The sequence below is a fragment of the Rhinatrema bivittatum genome, chromosome 4, assembly GCF_901001135.1.
Source record: "Rhinatrema bivittatum chromosome 4, aRhiBiv1.1, whole genome shotgun sequence".
In the NCBI taxonomy this organism is placed as follows: Eukaryota; Metazoa; Chordata; class Amphibia; order Gymnophiona; family Rhinatrematidae; genus Rhinatrema; species Rhinatrema bivittatum.
The window spans coordinates 326,997,105-327,009,163 of NC_042618.1; the positions used below are offsets into that span (position 1 = coordinate 326,997,105).

At 45.9% G+C, this 12,059-nt stretch overlaps 1 protein-coding gene across 1 annotated transcript in view; it reads left to right on the forward strand.

The window, feature by feature from the left end:
• Positions 1 to 12,059, forward strand: part of PIK3R6 (phosphoinositide-3-kinase regulatory subunit 6) — a 276,075-nt gene that overhangs the window by 216,195 nt on the left and 47,821 nt on the right.

Sequence of the window (12,059 nt, forward strand, 5' to 3'; positions counted from 1 at the left end):
AGTCCCGAGTCCCCCGGCACTGCGGCTTGTGCCGGGGGATGCGGAGGTGGCGCATGCAAATTACACCTGCTTGAAGCAGGCGTAACTTGCCCAACAAAGGTAGGGGGGATTTAGGTGGGGGTGGGGTAGATAGGGGAAGGGAGGGGAAGGTGGGGGGATGTGGAGGGAACGGAGGCAGGCTGCAAGGCTCGGCGCACGCAGGCTGCCGAATTTGCGCAGCCTTGAGCGCGCCGACCCCGGATTTTATAAGATACGCGCGGCTACGCACATATCTTATAATATCCGGTGTACTTTTGTTCACGCCGGTGGCGCGAACAAAAGTACGCGAATACGTATGTTTTTAAGATCTACCTCTAACTGTACTAACCACATCCCCTGCAAACAAATTCCAGAGTTTAATTGTGTGTTGAGTGAAAAAGATCTTTCTCCGATTAGTTTTAAATGTGTCACATGCTAACTTCATGGCGTGCCCCCTAGTCCTTCTATTTTCTGAAAGGGTAAATAACCGATTCACATTTACCCATTCTAGATCTCTCATGATTTTAAACACCTCTATCATATCCCTCCTCAGCCGTCTCTTCTCCAAGCTGAACAGTCCTAACCTCTTTAGTCTTTCCTTATAGGGGAGTTGTTCCATCCCATTTATGATTTTGGTCACCCTTCTCTGTACCTTCTCCATCGCAACTATATCTTTTTTGAGATGCGGCGACCAGAATTGTACACAGTATTCAAGGTGCTGTCTCATCATGGAGTGATACAGAGGCATTATGACATTTTCCGTTTTATTCATCATTCCCTTTCTAATAATTCCCAACATTCTGTTTACTTTTTTGACTGCCGCAGCACACTGAACCGACGATTTCAATGTGTTATTCACTATGTCGCGTAGATCTCCTAATATGGAATCTAACTTTGTGTAACAATAGCATGGGTTATTTTTCCCTATATGCATCACCTTGCACTTATCCACATTAAATTTCATCTGCCATTTGGATGCCCAATTTTCCAGTCTCACAAGGTCTTGCAATTTATTACAATCCACTTGTGATTTAACTACTCTAAATAATTTTGTATCATCTGCAAATTTGATTACCTCACTTATCGTATTCCTTTCCAGATCATTTATAAATATATTGAAAAGCATGGGTCCTAGTACAGATCCCTGAGTACTGCCTACTCCCCTCCACTGTGGAAAATGTCCATTTATTCCTACTCTGTGTTTCCTGTCTTTAAGCCAGTTTGTAATCCACGAAAGGACATCACCACCTATCCCATGACGTTTTACTTTTCCTAGAAGCTTCTCAGGAGGGACTTTGTCAAATGCCTTCTGAAAATCCAAACACACTACATGTACCAGTTCTCCTTTATCTACATGTTTATTAACTCCTTCAAAAAAGTAAAGTAGATTTGTTCCATTAAAGCATGTCTTTCTATATGTTCCGCAATTTTTATTTATTTATTTAACAGCTTTTATATACCGTCGTTATGTAGTACCATCACAACGGTTTACATTGTAAACAATGTAACATAATAACAATAAATATTAATAATAAAATAAAATATATCAAATAATTACTTAAAAATAAAAAACAAATGTCAAATTTATAAAAGAAATCTAAAAACATAAAACATCATTAATAATCTAAAATACACAATAAATACTAAAATCCTACACTTTCCACTATTTTTCCTGGCACTGAGGTCAGGCTAACTGGTCTGTAGTTTCCCGGATCGCCCCTGGAACCGTTTTTAAATATTGGGGTTACATTAGCCACCCTCCAGTCTTCAGGTACAATGGATGGTTTTAATGATAGGTTACAAATTTTTACTAATAGATCTGAAATTTCATTTTTGAGTTCCTTCAGAACCTGGGGTGTATACCATCTGGTCCAGGTGATTTACTACTCTTCAGTTTGTCAATCAGGCCTACCACATCTTTTAGGTTTACTGTGATTTGATTCAGTCCATCTGAATCATTACCTATGAAAACCTTCTCCGGAACAGGTATCTCCCTAACATCCTCTTCAGTAAACACTGAAGCAAAGAAATCATTTAATCTTTCCGCAATGGCCTTATCTTCTCTAAGTGCCCCTTTAACCCCTAGATCATCTTAACATTTAGTAACCTTGTAGAGTCCATTAATGAGGAGTTTGCCAATATTGCCTCAAAATCCAAATGTCAGGGGCAACACGAAGGGGCACACAAAGGGGTCTGCCCCTTGTGTGCGTTCCTTCGGTGCGTGGCACCCCCGGCATGCCACTGGAGCTTTTTGTTCCCTTGCGCCTGATGATGATGTCAGCTAGTGGGCGGAGTTGTAGTCCAGAAGGAACTCAGCATGGCCAGTGATCCATTGAGGCGAAGAGATGGCAGAGAGCACCGAGGAAAGCTTCAGATGGTAATGCGAAGCAGGCAGTCAGGCAGAATGTTGCTGGCCTCCATGTGCTGCTGGAGCATTTTGTTCCCTATGCGCCCGATGATGTCAGCTAGTGGGCGGAGTTGTAGTCTGGAGGGAACTCAGTGCGGCTGGTGAAGCGCCGGATGTTGACGTCATTCAGCTTCCGTATATAAGGCAGTCCCTGCCACTCAGACTTCACCTTGGCAACAGGTCTCCACGCTTCCTGTTGTGTGCTTCGTTACTGTTTGTTCCGGTTCCTGTTCCAGTGCTGGTTCCTGCTCCAGTACCTGTTCCAGCTTTCTGTTCCTTCTACCCTTCAGATGGATCTCCCTGGCTTTGACCCTCCCTTAGACCTGACCTTGTCTTCAGCCGCCTGCCCTGACTTCTGCTTGAACCTGACCTTGTCTTCAGCCGCCTGCCCTGACTCTTGCTTGGACCTGGTCTTGTCTTAGGCTTCTACCTAACTTATAATCCGGACTTAACTTTGTTCCCAACTGTGCTGCCTGCTTTAGTCTGTCAGGACTTTGGAACCCAGCCTCGTCTTCAGCTCTGCCTGACTTGCAGTCCGGACCTGATCCTGTCTCCAACCACATTGCCTCTGCTCCAGACTGTCCGGAATTTGGATCCAGCTTCTCCCTTTGAATCCTACACTGCTTCCTAGTACCCTGCCTTGGACACTCTCTCCGGGATCAACCACGCAGTGGCCCACCTAACTCCAGTCGGCTCTGGTACCCAAGGGCTCAACCTACAGGGAACGAGGGCTGATATTGGTGAAGCTCCAGTTGGCCTCTGCTTCCGGTTTGGCCTCGCCTCCCGATGGGGAAACAAAAACTCTCTACAAAAGAACACAAAACAACATTCATTAATATTATTTCTTAAACAGTACCACCTCTACCAATATAAAAAGGCTACCCACAATACAAACCCTCTGTTCAGACCACCAGGTTCCTTAGCACATTCAATACAAATGGCGACAAATGCTCACTCCACGCTAACTTCTCCTCCCTTTTAAACCAACCACAGCCCTTCAATTACACTACACTGACCGATCCACTTCTCTGTTAAGACTTTCCGGATATACTGTCTTCAAAGTGAAAATCCAATGCTGTTCAATCTGAAGAAGTCTACTATTATGGTCTCCCCCTATTATTGACCCTTGAATGTTCAATCGTTGTAAAGAACAAGTCATCAAAATTATGTCCAAAATCTAAACAATGTTGCACTAGCGGAGCTTCCACTTTTTTATATATGATCGTGCTACGATGCTCTATCATACGTGTCTAATTGTCACATCATTTTGCCCACATAAATCAAATTGCAAGGACACCATATTATATAGACTAATTTACTTGAAGCACAAGTAGTTCTTATTCTAGGTTTAAACCTATGCATTTTAGACAAGGGCAACTCTATATTAGAATGCAACCTCGCACAGACCGAGAACTCTCCACAAGCAAAGTGTCCCACGACACCAACTTGATTACCCCTCTCCTCATTAAATGAAGAATGAACTATTTGATCTTTCAAACTTCTCCCCCTCTGAAAGGTAATCAAGGGTTTTTCCGTAAAGATCTTATGAAGGTGTAATACATGCCAATATTTTCTAATACTTTTGATGGTGAAAAAGACAACACATGCGTCAGTTTTTGCACCTTTTTATTCTGCACGGTGTAAAACAACAATTCATGGCCATTCCAACGAGCTTATTTCATAGCCCTATTCAATACTACAGGAAGATATTGTTGCGCTCAGGGGTGGACCCTTGTCTGGAGCAGTGGCTCCCTGGTAGGGACCAGGAAGCACCTGCCCTCAGAGGGCGGAGCACTGGAGGAGACAGAGGCTTGGATGAGCTTCACCACTGGAAGCCCGTGGTCCCCCCGGGTGGTGCCAGTAGCGACTTGGGCCGCTTGGACTTAGGTGGGCCTCGCAGGGTCTCCTGGAGAGGTAGTGGACAGGTGTGCCCACGGACAGCAAGGGAGCACGGTCAGACTCGAGACTGTAGGTCAGATGGAGCAAGGAGGACCAGAATAACGTAGGCGATGACAAGGCAAGGGACAGAGCCAGAATCAGGAGACATGGTCAATCAGGCAGAGGTCAGAATCCGAGGTCAGTCCAAGGAGTGGTCAACAATTTTCTAGATTGGTCTGTAAAGATAGTGAAATATTTAAACAAAATCCTGTGCTCGGATATTTCTCACCTGTCACGGCGCACAACCTGGTATCTTCTTCTGGGGTCGTGCTATGGCCTAAGGGCACACTCTCTCGCGAGCAAGCGACCACTCTCCCACGCTCGCAACATTTATAACATGCACGAGGCAATGAAATTACCAGTTTATCCAGTCTTTCTCCAGGTCATCGAGACCCTCCTGGTTCTTCAGCTTGGTTCACCCAGACCTCCAACCAAGTCAGTACTACACATTAAACACGTTTAGTATTACTTATGACAGATAATTATCAAGTGTAATACTACATGAGTTAATTGGAAAATGTACATACGCATCTTTTAAAATAGCAACTTTCGTGCATAACTATTCTCTACTCTGGAAAGCCCCTATACCACACCTTTTTTACATGTATGTATGAGTGTATGAAAGTGAAAATACATGCAGATTTTGGACTTTTATAAATTATTAAATATGCATGTAGAGATTACTTATGCACGTATATGCTAATTTTTACATATGTAACTGTTACAGAAAGGGAGCGCTAGGAGAGCGATCCCATCTTGAGGGGATTGTGTGCCCTTGGGCCTCGGCATGACCCCAGAGGACTCCAAGGCAGCACTGAGGGTTGGCGAGGAGTGTCCAGCATGGGTGGTGACGGATGGTCTGACCCTCTGCCAAACCTGCATGCTTCTGGAGCCAACACAGTGTTGGTTATTGAACAGTCCTCCGACCATTCCCAGCCCTTTCAGACCTGCCACAAGGAATGACAAGAAGCAGCAGGCCGGACTATGGACGAGAGCAGACAAAGGTTCTGGAACATAGAGACTCTAGACGTAGACAAGGAACTTCGAAGACTCAGGATCAAGGTTCAGGAACAAAGTCAAGTACTGGGTTGAGGCTGCCACACAGCGCGCCCTACACAGCCCACCGTAAACGGGCGGTCCCTATGGGCTGGTCACGGACCACGCTAGAATGCAAAGCAGGCTCTAGACGAGGTGTGGAATTGATGAAGCTGGAACATCGGGAAGATTCGGTAGAAGCCTGTACCAAGGCGTGCCCTACACAGCCCATCCTAGGCTGGTCGCGGACCACGCTGGAATGGCACAGGTTCAGAAAGAGTCTTAGGCATGGATGGAGCAGCCCCAAGAACATCCAAGGGCCGGAACGAGAGTCAGGACGGAGGACCAAGACGGAACTTGGCTTCAAACAGGAAACAGGACCAAGATGGGACTTGGCTTCGGGCAAGGATGACCCTCTGGAGACTTGAGCTGCGGATGAGAAGACAGGCAATGTACCAAGAGCATGCCAGGAAAGAGTGACATTGAGGAACCAGGGGTTCTGGAAGCAGAGGCGAAGACAAGGCATCAGGAAGCAACATCAGGAACCAAGGACATCAGACATCAGGAACATGGAAATATATCAAGATGAGACATGGAGCGCCAACGAAGAACAAAGGCCTGATGGAGAACTGGAAGGCGAGACATCCATGAGCATGTAACTCCAATGCAAGGCAAAACAGGAAGAGCAGGAAGCAGGCAACTCCCTAGGAGGAGTTTAGATGGGCCACACCCAGCTGGCCCTATAACTAAAGAGAAGAACTGCGGGCCGATCCCTTAGGAAGAAGGGCGAGGGCCAAACCAGAAAGTCAAGGAGGAAGCAGAGGAGGCCTCAGGTAGGCCCAGATGGCAACGGAGGCCTCCCAGGCCATGGAACAAAACCAGGATAGACTGTCCAGGCAAGGTCCCGGCTTCGGTGCGGCCTCCAGAGAAAAGGTGAAAGGCCTCTTGTGGCACAGCTACGAGAGGAGTCATAACAGTAACATTTTGAAAATGTACCTTTTTAAGCACAGTTATAAAACTGAGCTCCCTGCGCGCAAGTAGTGACATGGTCCCAACTCTCCACTCCCGCCCCAAAATACCTTTGCTCAGTTTCCGTTAAAGTATGTGCATAACCGGGTCACGCATATATTTTTAAATGCACTCATTTTAGTACAGCCATTTACCAAATAGGTTTTATGCACATTACTGGCTTTGAAAATGATTTCTTAAACTGTTAAACAACAAAGCTTGAGCCTAAAAAAAAAGACTATTCAAGTTAGTTAATTGTTTAACCATTTAATATTTTACATCCCTGCTGCATACTTTTAGCCATAATGAGAGGAGACATTCCCAGGGATGGGTGTTTAAGATAGGATGGTGGAAGGGAAAGTACATGTGTAAATGGCATTTTAAAATCTTCAGATATATACTTTTCCAGCAAGTGACTGTTCTAGGGTGGCCAACTCTAAGTACCCAAAAAGGACACTCTCTTCTAAAAAGGAGAACAAAATGCAGGACAAAACATTGCATTGAATTTGCATATATAATTAGCTGGAATTAATTTGAATATGCAAATATGGTTACATAGATGTGACATTACATAGAAATACAGTTCACCCTATTGTAGAAAACTCTGACCAAATAATGCAGATTTCAGCATATTGAGAATTCAGGTATAATAATTCCCTGCTTCAGAGAGCTTACCATCTATGTGGGTTCCTTGCCTCATCTCTTGCTCCCTATCCCGACAACTTTCTTACTATCTATGGTAGTACTCTGCTCCTACCTCCTTTTCCATCTACCCCATGTCCCCTCTCTTTCTCTCTCTCTCTCTTCTCCTTGTACACAAACCGCCTGTTCCCCTACCCAGTCCCTCAACCCCTCTCTCTCTCTCTTCATGTCCAGCCGCAGATCTCTGAACCCTTTTCTTTGGTCAGCAGCAGGCTCAGGTCCCCTTTCCCAGCACCAGGTCTCGCTCTCCCACCTGTCTTTCCCTCCTCTCCATCCCCCTGTCCCGCAGCAGACAGCCCCCCCCCCCCCCAACTTTCTCCCTTGCCCCTCTCTCTTCTATAGCACCAGGTCTCTCTCTCTGACACAAATGCACATACATTCTCTCTCCGTTACATGGGCATGCATGTACACACACACCACATATAATCTTCTGCTGTTGTTCTGCTGCTCATGTACTCAATCAGCAAGTGCTTCTATCCCTGCCCCCCTCAAGCAGGTATTGCAGCACTATCACATAAATTTCTTGTGCTGGCTGCTAGCCCTTACCCAGCTTGCAGTAGCCACCTTCCCCTCCCCATACCCTGTTCCCCCACTCTCAGGGAGGGGGGCGGGGTTTTTGAGAAAGAATGGACCTATGGGCCCTTGCCCCGGATGTTTGAAGTACCAAGCAATGCCCCTGGCAGGGGAACAAGGGGGCCAGACATAGGTAGAGATATATGGACAGCCTAGGCTGTGCATGCCTAGCAAAAATGTGTGTATGCTTTTGCTTTGAAAATTGCTGCAAAACCTACAAGTAAGAAGTTTGTGCGGTCATTGTCTCACTATGGACAGTTTGAGAATTGCATCCAATGTGTGTTATTTCAAGGATGTAAAAGGTATTTCTACAAAGAGCCAGACTGGCTGAAAATATAGTTAAAGTGGGCCAATCAGCTGGGTTAGAGGGAGGTGGTGGTCCCTCTCCAGTGTTGCATCTATTGGGAAGGAGGTGGGAGGTGGCTGATGGGAGAGGGTGCTTTGAAGGCTATCCCTCCCATGTTGCAGCTAATGGGAGAGATTGTTGGCAGGCAGACCTCATGGGAGCTCTGGTCTGCGACAGTCCATCATGCACATCACCTCCAGTGACGGCAGGATGGCATCAACAAATCAGCTGTCTGTGCTCCTGCTGCCACTTGTTCAGCAGCCGCAGGAGAAGGGTGGAGTGAAAGAAGGCAGACTGGGATGGAAGGCTCTCATTTGTGGAGGCATATCAAAGCTCAGTTGGGAGACCAAGGGACAGCCTGTCAGCACCTCAGGAAGTGACAGTGGCTGGGTGAGTTTCTGTGGGCTGGTAGAATTAACCAGGCAGGCTAAAAATAGCTTGCAGGCCCATGTGTTTGACACTCAGATGTTTATTTCTATAGCTCTGTTGATGCAAGGACGGCAATGATAAAACTGTTGTAAGGTTGTTCATGATATTCACAAGCCTGCTAATGAATAGGTCAGGCACAGTTAAAGCATGGGCAAGAAACACAGCAGATATTTTTAAAGGAAGTAAAAGAAGACTTACATTTAAAAACAAGATACTGGGCAAAGTAAGGAGGATTAATTTCCTCTGGCATTAAGCATGCTCATGAAATTGGCTTGCCAGCAATAGTAGGGTTTCAAAGAAGTGAGGTGGCACTGATGGCTGAAGCAAATAAAGATGGTGCAGGCCTGCACAGTTCTGCACTGGTGCAAAGGTCCAAGCTGTGCTTTTTTGTCAGGGTAAAGCAGTGACAGGGTAAAGCCTTTCCTATAGCAATTCTGTTGATATATCACTTCAGTGAATGTGTTGTGTACATCTAAAGCAGCCAGGGTTGCCAACTGATCAAAAGTATTCTTTATTGACGGTCTTCCAGATTTTTACCGATGAACTAACTTTTTTTACGGACACAGATTTTAATATTATCATTTTGTACGTGGCTGGTCTTATACAGGGAAGTTTTCAGCATGGCTGCAGGGGGTGCAGGCCAGTGGACACATTGTATTTGTGGGCCTACAGGCTAATTTTCAAGGGGCAAATCCCCCTGAGTGTGTGTGTAGCAGATACTTATTACCTACATTCATTTGCACCCGCTTTGAAGCGTGTGCGAATGTTTATATGAAAAATATGTACTGGGATATCAAAATGAAAGCCCTGTGCATTTTTTCTCTTCATCCAACCTAACCCAACCTCCTTTAGGCTATGGGTAAAAGCAGGGGCGGATTGACCTATCGGGGGATCGGGCTTCCCCCGGTGGGCCGGTCACTCCTGTCACGTGATTTTTTTTTTTTGTATTATAAAATTTCCAACCAAAGTATTAGGGGGTGCCGCGAGCAGTGGTATCCCGAGGGGAGCCAATGCCCCCGGGCGCAAGGATGCTCATGCTGCCGCTGAGCAGCGACACGTATATAGCAGGCAGATCGGCAGGGCCGTGGTGAGACTCACGTCACCACGGCCTGAAGAAAAAGATCGCGTTGAAACGCGCTGATGCTCCTCCTCCTTCCTGCCTGTGCGGCCCCGGAAGTAAACATTGCCGGAGCCGCACGGGCAGGAAGGAGGAGGAGCATCAGCGCGTGCAGAAGAGGAGCAGTGCTTACGGGCCGCCGCGAATCATCACAGCGGCCCGCGAATCATCGCAACAGCCCGAGAAGAGGAAGAGGCCCGATAACAGGGCCGCCGCGGCCCGAGAAGAGGAAGAGGCCCGGTAGCAGGGCCGCCGCGACCCGAGAAGATCAGGGCCGCTGCAGAGCCCATCCTGCGGCGACCCGCGAAGAGGAGGCCCAGAGGTGAGAGAGAGGCTGAGGGTCTGTAGAGTGTGTGTGTGCGTGTATGAGATGAGTTGAGAGATTGTGTGTGAGAGTGAGGACTGAATGTTTGCAGAGACAGCATGTGAGAGCCTATGTGTGTGTGAGAGCGACAGCACGTGCCAGTGAGAGCCTGTGCTTGAGTAAGAAAGCATGTGGGAGTGAGAGAGAGCCTGTGTGTGTGAGAGTCAGACAGCATGTGCCAGTGAGAGACTGTGTGTATGAATGATTGTATGAGAGAGAGCATGAGACAGTGAGAGCCTGTGTGTATGAATGATTGTATGAGACACAGCATGTGACAGTGAGAGGCTGTGTGTGTGAGTCAGACAGCATGTGCCAGTGAGAGACTGTGTGTATGAATGATTGTATGAGAGAGAGCATGAGACAGTGAGAGCCTGTGTGTATGAATGATTGTATGATAGTCAGCATGTGAGAGTGAGAGCCTGTGTGTATGAATAATTGTATGAGACACAGCATGTGACAGTGAGAGGCTGTGTGTGTGTGTGTGTGTGTGTGTGTGAGTGAGAAGAGAGAGAAAGCATGTGAGAATGAGAACCTGAGTGTGTGGGAAGAAGATGGAGAGAAAAGAAATAGAAAAAAAGATGATATAAAAGGAATTGGCAAAAAAATAAGAAAGGGAAGGTGGAAAAAAAAAGCCTGTGACCAACCGATTAGAAAACTAAGATCAGCCAACAAAGGTAAAAAAAAAATAAATTACTTTTTAGTGATTGGCACATGTAATCTTTGGGAATGTGCAAGAATAGCACTTTCTCTATGCAGATCTCACAATGTACGAGATCAGCATGGAGAAAGTGGAAGCCCACGGGGCCTGCACAGAGGAGGCAGCAGAATGGGCTTCAATGTCAGTAGCAGCAATCGGCGCCTCCCCAATAGCCATGCGGCAGCAGTGACAGTGGCAGCAGAGGAATGAGAGAGGTTCCGAGGTTGTTGGCAAAAGAAAGAGAAGGGGTGTCTGCCTTTAGTGTGTGCATGTGTATGAAAGGGACTCTGCCTGGGGGTGTATGTGTGTGAATGCATAGGTGCCTGCCTGGGGGTCTGTGTGTGTGAGAATGAATGTGTGCATGCCTGGGGGATGGGGAGGGAGTGGTGTGAAAATGAATGGGAGCCTGCCTGGGGGTCAGTGGGTGCGTGTGTGTGTGTGTGAGTGTGAGATCATGAGTGTGTATGAGAAAATCCAAGGGAGTAAGAGTTTGTGGGTGTGTGTGTGGAGGGGGAGTGTCTTAGAGCCTGAGAGTGTGTCAGTGTCAGTGAGAGCGAGAGGTTATGGTGGGTATAAGAGCATGAATGTGTATGTTTGTGACAGTGTATGTGTGCGAGAGAATGGACATGTGAGTATGTGTGAGAGAGAGAGGATAACCTCCTAATCCTCGACAATATCAGGGTGACTGGAAATAAAGAGCTCCCACAGAAGGGAACAGCAGGGGCTTTTTTAAATCCTTATTAGTTTTAATTATTGAATGTTATTTGATATATGTGCTGTTTTGAAATATTTTATTAGTGTTTGGGACATTGTAAAAAAATGTATATGATTTTAATTAATAGAAATTCTATTTATCAGTAGTTTTAAAATATTCTTTTATTATGGTTTTACTATTATAACTGATGCTTTATGTTTCTTGATTTTATGTGTTTTATGAGGAATGGTGGTTCTATTTTTCTATTGTTAATACATGGAGTCTGGCTTCTTGGAGTTTCCATTTCAGTTTTTGTCATTTGTGCTCGTTCATTTTGTATTCTGTATTTGGTGAGAGTTTGTGTTCTGCATGCAAAGACTGAGATGAAGCATTATTTTAGCATGTGGTTTCTCTGTAGGGATCTGTAGTAGCTTGGCCTGTTCTGTTTTCCTGATAGGAGGTGTATTGATATTTTAGATTCTGGTGTAATATTTGTGGTATTCTTTTTCATAGGTGGGGTTGTTATTCTTTGAGTGTTGGCAAATAGTACTGTGTTGATATGGGAGGACCATACCGAAATATAGGGGTGTGTACATATATATGTAAATTATATGTAAATTATATATGTAAATTATATTGTATATGTAATTGGTTACCCATGGGCCAGTATGGAGAAAAATCCCCCGGGCCACTATTTTCCCACAATCCGCCCCTGGGTAAAAGTAGCCGTG